This window comes from Plectropomus leopardus, chromosome 7 (genome assembly GCF_026936395.1).
Source record: "Plectropomus leopardus strain MGB_pleo_1.0 chromosome 7, ASM2693639v1, whole genome shotgun sequence".
Lineage (NCBI taxonomy): Eukaryota > Metazoa > Chordata > Actinopteri > Perciformes > Serranidae > Plectropomus > Plectropomus leopardus.
The window spans coordinates 5364761-5378032 of NC_142182.1; the positions used below are offsets into that span (position 1 = coordinate 5364761).

The 13272-nt window shown below is 39.8% G+C and overlaps 1 long non-coding RNA gene across 1 annotated transcript in view; it reads left to right on the forward strand.

Annotated features, from left to right (window-relative positions):
- The window catches only part of LOC148189090 (uncharacterized), a 77894-nt gene that overhangs the window by 50064 nt on the left and 14558 nt on the right, over positions 1-13272 (forward strand). Inside the window, exon 2 of the long non-coding RNA XR_015776874.1 lies at positions 8869-8921. This is a non-coding gene — a long non-coding RNA (uncharacterized LOC148189090). The remainder of the gene's footprint in view (positions 1-8868; positions 8922-13272) is intronic.

The following is a 13272-nucleotide window of genomic DNA, read 5'->3' on the forward strand; positions in this document are numbered from 1 at the left end:
TTGTCCTGACATAAGATTAATTAACAAACGCTCTATACCCTCTATTTATAGGCATATTTTTGAAGTGGGGCTGCCATTAAGTGAATTATCGTCTGTCACCGTATCCTGCAGTTCTGTTGAAATAATCAAATCAGATATGTAAAGTGCAGCCTATAATCTCATTTTTTAAACCTGATTACATTTTGTTGACAGGACATTGGTGGGCCTGACGGTTGCTGGGCGTGACAGTCTAGTGCACTGCAAGGTTGTCACGTCCTATAAAATAGTCCTCTCTGTGCTGAGTAATTTTCAGGACCATTGGACCAACAAAACAACATGAAACAGTCCCTTACGTGTATAACCAAGGGCCTATGTCTATTTTCAAAATAAAAGTATTGTGTTGGGTAGTGACTTTAATGACAGCTATAAGGAATGACAGCTCAGACAATATGAACAGGAGGGACGGGCAGGAGTACTTCAATGCTCAATTTGGACATCAGTATTTTTTCAATGTCCAACCATGACATTTATTTATTTTTAACTATGAAAATGGTTTTAATCATTTTTTTATTGTTGAGCATTGCAGCATGTTGCTTCACTCAGCATCTCCATGTCCCACTGTTGCTCCGTCTATTTTCTTACCGTGAGACAGTAGGGGAGTATATTTAGCAACTTAGGCAAGAGGGCAGCATAAAATAGCATAGCAACATTTAGTACAAGCAGACAAATAAAGCAGTCACGCAGTACAAATAAGCAAGTGTAAAATCCAGCCGAAATTAAACACAAAAGCTAGTTAAAAGCATGATCATTTGGAACTGTCTAAAACTATTTTAGTGATTATCTGAATAGCATAAGGGGCTTGTAGAGGTGATTGAGGCCAAAACTATAATGGCAATTTGGTAAGTGCCCAAGTTCATAGTACATAACATAGTCGGTCAGTTATCTATTCTAATTATTTTCATTTTGGTGACAGGGCCCAGGAAATGTATGTATATGTTTTTGAAAATGATTTTCTTTTTTTTTGCCACGCTGTAGCTGTGCTCCTTTTTTTACCATTGAGAAAGCACTCAGCAGAACAAGCAGCATACTGCTTAGGGAATCTGCCATCAATATTATATGATATCCATCTACTATCAAAGACAAAGTAAAACCACTCAGAGTAGGCATACTTAATATCTGAAACCCTGCCTTAAGTGCATGTTTTCTCTCTATGTTTAGATAGTAAATGAAAAGTCTAGCCCCAGTTACAAAGTCTGATTTGATCTGTGAAGAAAAATCTGATAATAGAAGCATGTTTTTAACTTGTAGATTTAGGAGCCTAGTAGCCAATGAATATATTCCCACCACAACCTTGATCAGTCCGTTCAAGACTAATGGTTACAAGGGCATCCATTATATAGAGCAAACCCCCCAATCTTTACATTGTAAGCAGAGATGAAAGTAAGTCACACATGAGCAGGTCATATGCAGATCAAAAGTCCTAACCTTCAAATCTCAAGCAAGTACTAAATTACTGTAACAAGAACCAAGGAAGTCCAGTCGGGTCCCTGCTGTAGTTCAAGCAATACAAATCAATTCGTTGCCTGGGTCAAACAAGTCACAGGTTTACGACGTTTTCTTGATTACCAGCTAATGACTTAAAAGTAGCGAAAAAGTTGAATTCACGTACCTTCCTTTGTGGGTTTTGTAATAACATATGGAGTTAGATGTTTTGGTGGTAGTGTCACTGATTCTCTTCTTGCTACCTTCATTGACAACATAATCCTTGAATCCAGCCCCTTTATGATAGCTGCCTCTTGTGATTGTCTCTGCTACTTTGCCACATCCTATAGTTTGCCAGGTTTTTGCACATTGCACAAAAAATCACGCAATCATGTTTCAAAAACAAATTTAACCTCTCAATATCTAGAAAATGCAAATATTTACTTTGTCAAGCCCTTTTTAGAAATCTCTCTAAAGTCTAAGTCAATCTTGCATCATGGATCATGCTGTTATCTATACCTCTGGAAAGTATTGCACCCCAATTCATATGTAACCTATGTAATCATTAGCCAGTAATTTGTGTAGAACACAAATAATTGGATGTGGAGGTAGAGCTGGTTATCTTCTAGTCTGAAGGTTGGTGGTTTTATCGTTGGCTCCTCCAGTCTACATGTCGAAGTATCCTTGAGCAAGATACTGAATCTCAAATTGCTCCTGACTGAATACAATGGAGTGCATCTCTGTGGAAGGTTATAAAACTGAGAAGCAGATGGCACCTTGTACAGTATCCTCAGCCATCAGTGTATGAATGTATGTGTGATCGGGTGAATGTGGCTCGTAGTGTAAAAGTGCTTTGAGTTGTCAAAACGACTAGAAAAGCGGCATACAAGTACAGGTCCATTTAACATTTACCATAATCAGGAAGGCTGGGATCATGTGTATAATGTGCTGGTGGGAGTAAAGATGGAAGCAGTATGCATAAGACGGCAAACTGAGGTGGTGGATGGGTCAGTCAACACAGGACTCTCCCCCAGGAGACCTGTGAACCAAGTGAACTTTGAGTTATTTTAAGGTACATTGTCATCATGTTTCTTTTTGTAAACCACTCCAAGTAAAACATGGCTCAACATCTTTCACACTGTGTTCATCAGTGGCAGACAGAGGAAAAATAAGCAATGTCTAGGGAATTAGTCAGCCTCTTACAGTTTCACAGTGAAAGTATTATAGTAAATAATCCTCTTATTTTTAATGGGTTCTTCATTTAAAAAAATAAGTCTTCCGTCTCTTTAGCTTTCTGTTTCTCATACGAATTATAGAAAATGTTTAATATCTTACATATACTATACGATACAAACCATAAATTCATCAACCTGAATTGTCAACAGGTAATGTGTCAACTTAGGTTTCGGCTATCTTTTGTGAGGCAGTTCACTGAAGGGCATAAACATTATTTTTACATATACATAGATTTAATGACATCCCAGCAATCCCAACCAGTTGACTCTTTCTCAACTTTCCAAGTTTTTTGTTGGCTTTGCGATGTTCAGAGCTAATTTTAAAAAGCATATGTCATGGAGAGCGATTTTAGCCAATGAAATGTGTATTTGCATAAATTCTGAAAGAGATGTCAATATTAACATCAGCATTGATGTGTTTCATCTATAATACCATTTAGTTTACAGCTCAGTGTGTGTGTGTGCAGTACTTCTTTAAAATCCCCAATGACTCAGGAAAGTGTGGCACACTGATACCATCATACACCATATACCCCAGTTAAATTCCAGGAAGGTATGAAAAAATAGATACTGCCCAAGCCTACTATCATGTGTTTGTGTTGACGTTACAGTAGTGACATCGGGGAACATCAACAGCAGACGCAGAAGGAGACCGAGAGAATAATATGCAAATGCAGAAGTCCACTACAAAGCAGCGATGTGTGATAACTTTGGTTTGAAATGCATGGGTACAGGCCAGGTTGTGTACTGGTTTTAGGTCCATACTGATCTCTAATACAAAGAACGTATCTATTTTCTACTGTCTTGATTCTGATAAACATATTAGAACATTATTTTTTTAAACATAGAATTTAATTACATTCATGTAGTAAACTGAAGCCTGCCTCAGAGCTGGTGGTTGGTACTGGTCCTCAGCTGGTTGGCAGACAGCTTCTTCACCTTATGTGCCTCTTCCTTCGAATGAGCCTGTATAGCTTCATTTTACATAATGCTCCAGAAGTCCTCCGACGATATGTTTAGCAGACTTCAGGTTGGTCTTGGCAGTATTTGTTGATAGATTATCCTATTCACTAGCTATCCAGTCTGCCACTTTCTGGGCTTCCTGCCTCAAGCGAACGCACATGTCCTCATCCTACGTGATAAAACAAAAAGTGTTCACATCAACATTTTGAGGATCCATATAGTCCTGTTTGGTGATAGACACCCTTTGATGCACAAAGTCTGTGGAGATGAGATTAGCCACTTCAAAGGATTTCTCTTTCAGGTGAGTCTGACTTGCCTTGTTCTCTGTTATAGACCATAAGTTGACCTCATCAGTGTTTTTTGGGAATCTTCTTGTCTTTCTTGGACTAAGACATCTTTTGACTACACAGTCTTTGGAAATAATTTCACCCACCATAAAGGCTTCTGCTGTCAGGTGAGCATGGATGGTTTATTTTCCATTATAGACCAAAAGCCAACTATCCCAAAGCTTTCTGGAACCCTCTGGTCGATTTTGGTGCTAGACATACCTTGACTCCCAGAGTTTCTGGAAATTAGTTCAGCCACCTTAAAGGCTTCCATGCACACTTGAGACTAGTGTCTGATTTTCCATTAGACACCACAAGTTGTCCTAATAAATGTTTTTAGTGATTTTGTGGTCTTTTAGGTTTTTATCTTCTTTCTGGAACTCAACTGATGTTAAATGGGCATTTTGGTATCAGTTGTTGCTGGGCCACTTTATGGACTTTTTCTCTAATGTTATCGTGGACTGATTTGTCTTCCATTACAGCCACATAATAATTTTCATCAAGTCTTTCAGATTTGTCATCTTTTACAAATCATGCTGTTTAGTCTGTCTTTAAAAAGCAATTTGAAGTACGAAGAGTAGTTTGGCATTTGCCAAGATGGTCGCCATTGCTGAGCAGACTGTCTTACTGCTTGTCATACTCAATAATTTAATAAATCAGCACTGCAGACAATAAAAAATGTATTTTTAACTTATTCTTACCTATGTATAAATTATGTGGAGATTTAAGGCATACAGCAGAGGCAGCAGTGCGATCATTGGATCTGATTTGCAGTGCAGAAGAAATGTCAGAGGAGGGAGTTTGATTTTGACCTTTCCCTTTTTCTCTCATTCACACTCATATCCCCAGTGCATACAAAAACTCAATTTCCCACAATTCGACCCCTCTGTGTGCCACGTTAATAGACTGAGGTAACTTGATAGTGGTAGTGGCGCATTAAGAGAAACGCTCACCTTGACTCTCCTCTCTCACACCTATCTGAATAGCTGTCATCACCTCTTCCTCTCTGTCTTATCTCTTTCTCTGCGTCTCTTTCTTTGAGACTTTGAGTTTCTCCGTTTTTCTCTTTTTGACCCTTGTTCTCTACAATGAGCCCCCTCCTGCTCTGAATCTCGCTCACCCTGTCTTTTACATTTCACAAAATCTCTTTGTAGGTCTCCTACTTTGTGTGAATCTCTTCAAAAGTCCTAATCTTATTGGAAGAACTGGAATAAATACAGTGTTACCACAGTCTGGAGCTTATACATACATGAGATGTGAGGGAGGTTATAGAGGGGAAGAGGCAGAAGAAAATGAATAAAAAACCAAGTGGGGAGGGAGGTAGGAAGAGGCAGAATAATAATTTACCAATACTCACAGTAGAGATCTTCTGTGGGGCTTTTATTTTTATAGCCTGACGCATATGGCTCTCTAGTGTTGTGCTCGTGTGTATGTGTGTGTGTGATTTTGTGCATCTACTGTATATGTCTCCTGTGTACACACTCAGCCTTGTGAACAAGAATAAACCTCTGTAAAATAACAGCCAGAAAATTAAACCTTCACCTGATATGGTCCCCCATGGCCTTTACTATTAACACACACACACATATACGTGTGCACACACGCGCGCACGCATACACACAGGAACAAATATGCCAAATCAGGCAGGGTCCACGGAGCTAGCCATCCACACAAAAAGTGTTCGACCATGCATGCATGCATTTGCACATACATTCATACTGTGACTTCTGCAGCCCTTTGAGGTCCATAAGTCTTATAATTTTTGCATTGCATTTACAAACATTTGTGAAGTACACTTCATTACACCCAGTGCAGCAGCATATGAGCGTGTAACAGTGTGACTGTGATATTTCTTCTTTCATTTTGAGTTGTGTAGGTACGGCTTACATCTTGTGCAGAATCTGTGTTTTTCTTTGTGTGTGTGTGTGTGTGTGGGTGGGTGGGTGTGTGGTCTGTGTAAGGTGTATGTAATAAAGGTTTTCATTTGGTTATGGGGCTTCAGAAGGGCCGTCCAGAGAAGCCTTAGATTGGATCTGCTGTGTGTCCGAGGAGAATGGGAAATAACATCAGCCGTCAGGAGAGGAAAGGTGAAAAATAACCTGTCATCACTTCTCTCCCTTTCTCTCTCATTCCCCTCTTCCTAGCTAACCTCCCTCTCACCTTTGTAGCGTTCCCTCTCTCACTCTTGTACTCGCACATCTGAAACTCACTGGCTCATAGCTTTTCTCGCTTTTTTTTTAACCTCTATATTTCCCTTATTGCTTGTTGCAACGTGATATGCCTTTCTGTCTCATTTATGCGGAGGCTTATTAAGGGAAAAACTAAAAAGCAAATTCAAGCTGTAATCATTTAACCACAACCTGTTCTTACACTGACACACAAGGCACCCTTTAGTGTCCGTATAAGATACACAGGGATATCCTGGGTAAAACACATTGCAACTATTAACATTGTGAATCGGTCTTGATCAGGTTGGGTAGGCAATAAAACTATTAGGTTAAGTTTAGGGGAAAAAAGATCATGGTTTGGGTTAAGACAAGTTAATTTGTGACCGGTTTAAGGTTCCACGTAATGTAATGTGAAATGATGTAAATACGTAGCTTGATGTACATATGTGACGTAAATATGCAACTTGACATTAGTATGAGATGTGCAGTACATTGTAGGACTGACCCTTGTAAGGCAATGCTCGAATTATCAGTCAGAGACACCCCAGTCAACTGAGATTGCATCAAACCAAGCCGTCTTTTTTTTTCTGTGCAGTGTACTTCTGGGGATGTTTTGTTCGCCATATTATATGAGTTAGCGCTCTTGACTTTGACCACTCTTTGCAGCTGCAGACACACTGCAGTCTTCATTTTTGTTGATTTCTAGTTTCAGCAAAAATGTTGTTGCACATTTGAGATCTGTTGTTAGTGCTGTTAGCTTGTTTACAATATTATATGAGCAGCGCTGTCACTCTGAGCCCTGTTCAAACTTTAAAGCGCTATATTAAAAAACAAAGGAATCATTGAATATTTGGCTTGAACAGCCAAATTCAATTAAACTGGCATAATTTTGAGTTCGGTGCAGCCCTAGTACATACAAAGTTAACTTATGGAAAATTTTATTAAAATATTTGTAAGTCAACGTTGACTTTTGGTTCCATGCCAGATCCAAACAGTGGTCTCCTGGATCAAAATCCTTTGTTTGTCTGACCCATCCATCCACCCGCACCTCCTCCCTTTGCAGACTTTCTTGCTCTTTATACTACATCAGTTACTCTCAGCATTAAGAATTTTCGCTGATGGGTTTACATTAGAGTTAGTCGAATGCCACACCTCATCTCATCTTATAAAGATGTTAAAGGAGCCTTGTGCTTCACTATCAGGCACTGAAAGGCTTGAAAAATGATTTGACGATCTGGGAGTGAGACCATGTTAAAATTTTTGTGGGTGCAGAGACAGACTGAAATTTGCTCCTTTGGGTTGCAAATAATTAGACTCATGGCTAAAAACCAAAAGATTGTAATCACGATTAAGATAAACAATGTTGACCGCCTGTCGGATATGATATGACAACAGCCATCTGACAAGTTCATTACTCCACCTTTGTCCTTATCAGACAAAAGTTATTATTCACATGGTAGCTGCAGGTCTTTGCCAGGTAGACATAAAGATAGGATTTGAACAAGTAACAAATACCAAAACTGAGCTCCAAAAAGTAATCGATCACTTGCTTTCAGCCTATCGCCGGAGCTCATTTTTACCCCGGGGCCTCCGAACCTGGCGGCTATGCTATTAAAAGATAGCAAGCAAAAGAAGCTGAACTCCAGGGACAAAATACATATTGCTCAGAATCTGTCTCAACACACTCTAAAACCTTACTTTTAGACTGACCGAACTTAATAATTTAGTCACTAATGAACTTCTATGGATTTTCTCTCTCTTGCTCTCCGCCTAAATCTGTTTTCCTTCCCCTTGAATTTCTCCTCTCTCACTTTATTTCACACTATGTCAAAGCCTGTTTTTGGAGAGAGTAGTGTGTAGCAAATCCGTGCATGTGTATAAGAAAAGAACGAGAGCACACACACACACACACACACACACACACACACACACACACACACCACAAGACTATTGCAAAGGACGAAAGATAATGATTAAAGGTGAGAGAGTTAAAGCATAGAGGATCGGGCTTCTGTTAGCATGACAGTTGGAAGGTAGGAAAAAGATGGGACTTGTGAGACGAGTGTGAGAGTGGGAGCGAGGGTGGTAAATTGAAAGAAAAAATGTGGGAGAGGTGAGAAACACAAAGATATATTTAGCCACAAGGCAGGTGCAGCTTTGATAAAGAGTGATCATGGTAAAGAATTTTTCTTATATTCCAAATGTGTAAAGAAAGCCGAATGTGCATGTGAAGAGTGTGAAATGAAGAGCTGTGACTCATAAATTGATGGATTGGACTGACTGATTGACTGTCCACTGAACAAACACACAACTCAGTCTTACAAGAAAAGCCACAAAACTTCAATTTAACACTTTTAACATACTCGGTGTGCTCATTTGTTGTCACAAAAAGCTCTTGTTCGCTCTCATCAAGTGTTCGGAGCACTTTTGTACATGTTGTGAATTTTCTAGAAGTCCTAGAAGACATGTGAAGTGGGCAGGCACCGAGATAACGGCTAAAACAAAAATAGACCGACTCCTTTGCCATAAGCTGCCGAGGAGAGCGATTTAAATAGATTTGAATGGGAGGTGTAAAGTGGGCAGTCAGTGAAAACACTGTTGTGTTCACCAGAGGAAGCCAGACATGTTGGAGAACATTTGGTATGCAGCACACCCAGACGAAAAAAACATGTCACTGTGGCCAACAAGTAGTGGATGCTCTTTTTTTTTTCTCAGATGACTGTGAATCTGCCCCGAAGACAGCAGGTGATGTCTTCAATTCTAACAAGGTGAGTAGGACACAAGACTGTTTTGCATCTCTGTTTATCTAAATGAAAATCTTCTCAGGTCACAGTGTCATTTCTACGTGTGTGTCTGCGTGAACAGGATGGTGGTGGGCTTTCTTACATTCGTTTTTTGATTGCATGTGTGTGTGCCTGTTTTAAAGTTTGCTTGCAGCTTTGTGCAAATATCAGGGAGGCGTGAGGTGTTGTGTTGACTCTGAAGATCGATGGTTGATCTCTCAGGAAGAGGAAAAGGCCAATCTTCTACTGTAATAACACTGGCACACTACACTCTGTGTGTGTGCATGTGTGTGTGTGTGTGTGCGTGTGTGTGTGTTTAAGAGAAAAAAAGGTCATATAAAACATGGTTTACACTTACAAGACATGCTTAGCTAACCATTCATCTCACAGGGACAATATACAGATGAGATCAGTCTTGATTTGTGATTACATCTTTTCTTGACATCTTTTCAGGTTAAGTTTTGTTTTCCACTCAGTGTGTCCCTAGTACATTATGCAACTGTCAAGGACAAAAAAAAAATCCAAAAGCAAATTAAGGCAAGGTGTGGAGGCTCTCTTTCTTACTGATGTGGTTGGAAATTTATCATTAAATTATTCAGGCCTGTTTAACAGATTTTATGGACCCAGGGGTTACAAATTTCTCTCAAAACATTATGTAGAGATGCTACTGAAATAAGAAAGTCAGACAAGCAGAAACACTGGATGCAGCATCAATGAGTAATGAGTTCAAGACAACTGTAGCTTTCCAAGAGCCTTGCATTTGGCTTGATAAATAAATGTGTACTTGCATGGTATAGTGCCAGAAAGTTCAAGTGTTATGTTGCCTTGGTATATACTGGGTTCAGACCTAAAGATACTGAACTTTTGAGGTTTCAGGGTCTTCTATTGGCAGTAGTATAGACTGAATCAACCTGATGTCACATTATGCTAACAACAACAATCGTTTCTGGGTACGGCAGACTTGTTTCTTTCTGTTGTCATCTTCAGACGAAACTATAATGTTTAATACAATGATCCAAGAGATCCGATGTTCCCGCTTTGCTTTTTTTAACAATTGTAGGCAACTTGATTTGCTTGCGTCTCTTGAAGACGTTTCACCGCTCATCCAAGAGGCTTCTTTAGTTCTGGACTGAACTGCTACTACTACTACTTTAGCATCAAGAGTAAAAGGGTCTTAAAAGATGCCAAGTCTCAGGAGAAAGTTGCAAAGTTGGCAACACTGTGGGAAATATGTCTTTGTGTTGATAAACTCACAAAAAATTATCATCCAGTGGTGCATTTTCCCTTAACTCTTTGTAGCTTTAAAGCACCTTTGGCTGACTGGTTTTGGTTCTACTGCCCACAATTCTACTGTTTTGGCTTCAGTAGGCAGCTGTTTGTGTGGGGATATACACCACCTTTTTCAGCACCAAAGAACAGAGAGAGAAAGTGACAGCAGTGAGTCCCACCAAATTCTGAAGGCAGCCAGGAATAGTTCAAATCTCTCCTGCTGAGAAGGCCCAAAATAGTATTCCTTGGTATGTATGTATGGCAGAAAATACAAGTTTGTAAGCACACACAGCTACAGCAAACTCCCAGGGAATTGGGTTTTTTTTGGGTATTTTTTTGGTAGGTCTTAAAATCCTGCAACTGAAAAGAAACCACAAAGTCAATCAAAACTGGCGGGGTTACATGGTATTTATTTCAAAATTGTATGTTATTAAACAGAAAAAAAATACCATATGCACACCTGTTGATGGGAAAGTGAAGTATTTTCTCTTTTTAGTATTTTAAACAAGTCTGCTCAGTCGCTAATGAAATTGGTGACGGTAAAAACATTTTCAAAACAGTCTACAGCCATAAATGAGGTAAAAAGATATTCCATCTTAAACTCTTCCGCAGCAGCTACCTTTACCTAGAAGGCAAAGCAGTGCGCAGAGTGGCTCAGCACACTAATTAACACTCCCAGCTTGTGTGTGTGTGTGTGTATTTTAGTCCGTTAGTGTGTTAAATGCACCTGATTGGATTGTGAAGATGAAAACTTGAGTTTGCTTCTCATGCCCCCAATTAAATTAAATATATGCAGAGAGGAGAGCCTGACTGGTCCGTTCACTTCATCCGCATATTAAGGGAGAGATGGAAGATGAGGGAGGGAGAGGGGATAAGATGCTGGGGGGTAAAGAAAGAGTGGGAGAAACTGATGCAGGTGTGATGAGGGGGAAAGGAAAGGATGAGTGTGGGGAAGGACACAAAGAAAGGGAGAGACAGAAAGAGAAGAGGCAAAAAGGCTGAACTGGCATTGACACTAAAGGTTAGAAAAAAATACGACACCAAAGTCATCTGAAATCTAACTCTTAATACCATGTTTATAGTTCAGTATACCATTCATTTTTATCTGCTTATCCAGGGCTGGGTCACAAGGGCAAAAGGCTGAGCAGAGTACTCCAGACATCCCTCTCCTCAGAAACGCCATACCATACTATCAGTAAACCTTACAAGTTGGAATTTGCATATTTTACAGACCAACTTTTAATAATGAGGGGCTCTGTTTTAACCGTGCAGTTGCAAAGGCCAGTCTTAAGCACGAGGCAATGTGTGAAGGCATAATACAGTCTGTTCTCATTACAAGGTCTTCAAATTCTCTGCTTATGCAGTGCTTTTGGTGTAAGGTAGAACACCAAAAGCCACGTTTTTCTTACCCCTGATACGCTGCTGAATGTTGTCAGCTGAGAACGTGGCGGGATGGAACCATTTGCGATGTTATTATAAGCTGAATGGCACCTGCCCTGGCAGCATGATACACAGATGGTAGGCGTCAGTTGAGAACTTACTCTGCAGCATGATATGACGCTGTAAGGTGTCAGGTTGAAACGCTGCCGGTAACGACATGATATAAGGAGTACACAGGTCCCATATGGCGGGCGGAAGGGGCAGTGCATTGATCCAAAACAGCCTAGACTTTCATTTGGGAGTTTTATGGTTTTTTTACACATTACCATGTGCCTCTTTTGCCTAAACCCAACGTCAGTGCCAGCATTTGCATATGTTGCTGTCCTGGCGTTGGTTGTCATGTGCTTGTGTTTACTAAACATAAGCAGCGTAATCCCACCATTTGCTTGTGTTAACATAATGGTAGAAAAATGCCAAAACATACGAACAAGAACAGCCTGATTAAGGATAACCAAAAAAGTCTTCATATTTACTAATTAATTATTTATTTTAAAGCTATTGGCGAAGTTTAATAACTCTGAGTAACTCCCCTGGTGACCCCCTGATCCCAACTGTAATGACCTCATTCTGATTGGTTGTGGTACAGGTGAAGTACCACATGTGAATTAAAATAGGTTTACACAGAGTTAGTACTGGAATAGGTTTAATAATCAGTCTGTCCACCAATGAAGATGGTTAAAATATAATTTTATGATGAACTATTCATGACAACTATTGCTATCATCACAGCACTTCTTTTTTTTCCTTAAGCTCATTACCCAAGTCTCAAAAACATGTTTCACAGCTCATATTTTGATTAACCATAGCAGGAAAGCACAGGTGGAACTAATACCATTAGCAACAGCTCAGTTCCAGCAATTATTGCAGTACAGCAATCAGTAATGTAATTAGCTACACCTGTGTTTGAAAAGTCAAAGTTCCCAAACAGGGAACACTGCTTTTAATCACTGTGTATAATTTTCAAATTAGAGGCTGCAGATTAGTATTTGTCTTGTGGCTGTAGGTGCAGCTTATATGTAAAACAGCACAAAAACCCAACCGTTGTTAGAATTTGAAGCTTTATAAGAAACCAAAAGGCAAGAAAACAAATGGAGGGATTGGAGGGCACTGTTTGAGGGGGTTTCTTTTGCTTGCAGGTAATTTACCCTCCAACAGCGAGGAGAAGACAAGTTAAAATAAAAAACATCTAAAAATGGAACACAGAAAGAAATGGAGAGATACTGTTTTTAAAGGTCACAGGGAGGCTGGATCTATCCAAGTATAAAGTGGGTGGAAAGCAGAAAAATGAGCCAGACAGGTCACACAGACATCGCAGTGATAACACAGAATAAATAGAGACAAACACATTGACATCTGCAGGCATTTCAGTGCTTTCAGTCCAAAACACTCATATGTGAGTAAAATTTGAAGTGAGCTCACGCAAAGATGTCTAAGACATGTAGAATACACACAGGCAAACCTAAGGCTGAAGATAAAATCAGTACCAGCAGTAGTAGCCACTTAGCTGCTGTAACAAATACTCAGTTTGAGGGGAAGGGAGAGATGGGAGGAGCAGGGATGGGGATGCCGTCAGAGAGAACATGGGGAAGGGGCGAGGAGGGTAGCTAAGAGCTCAGAAGAAGACAGA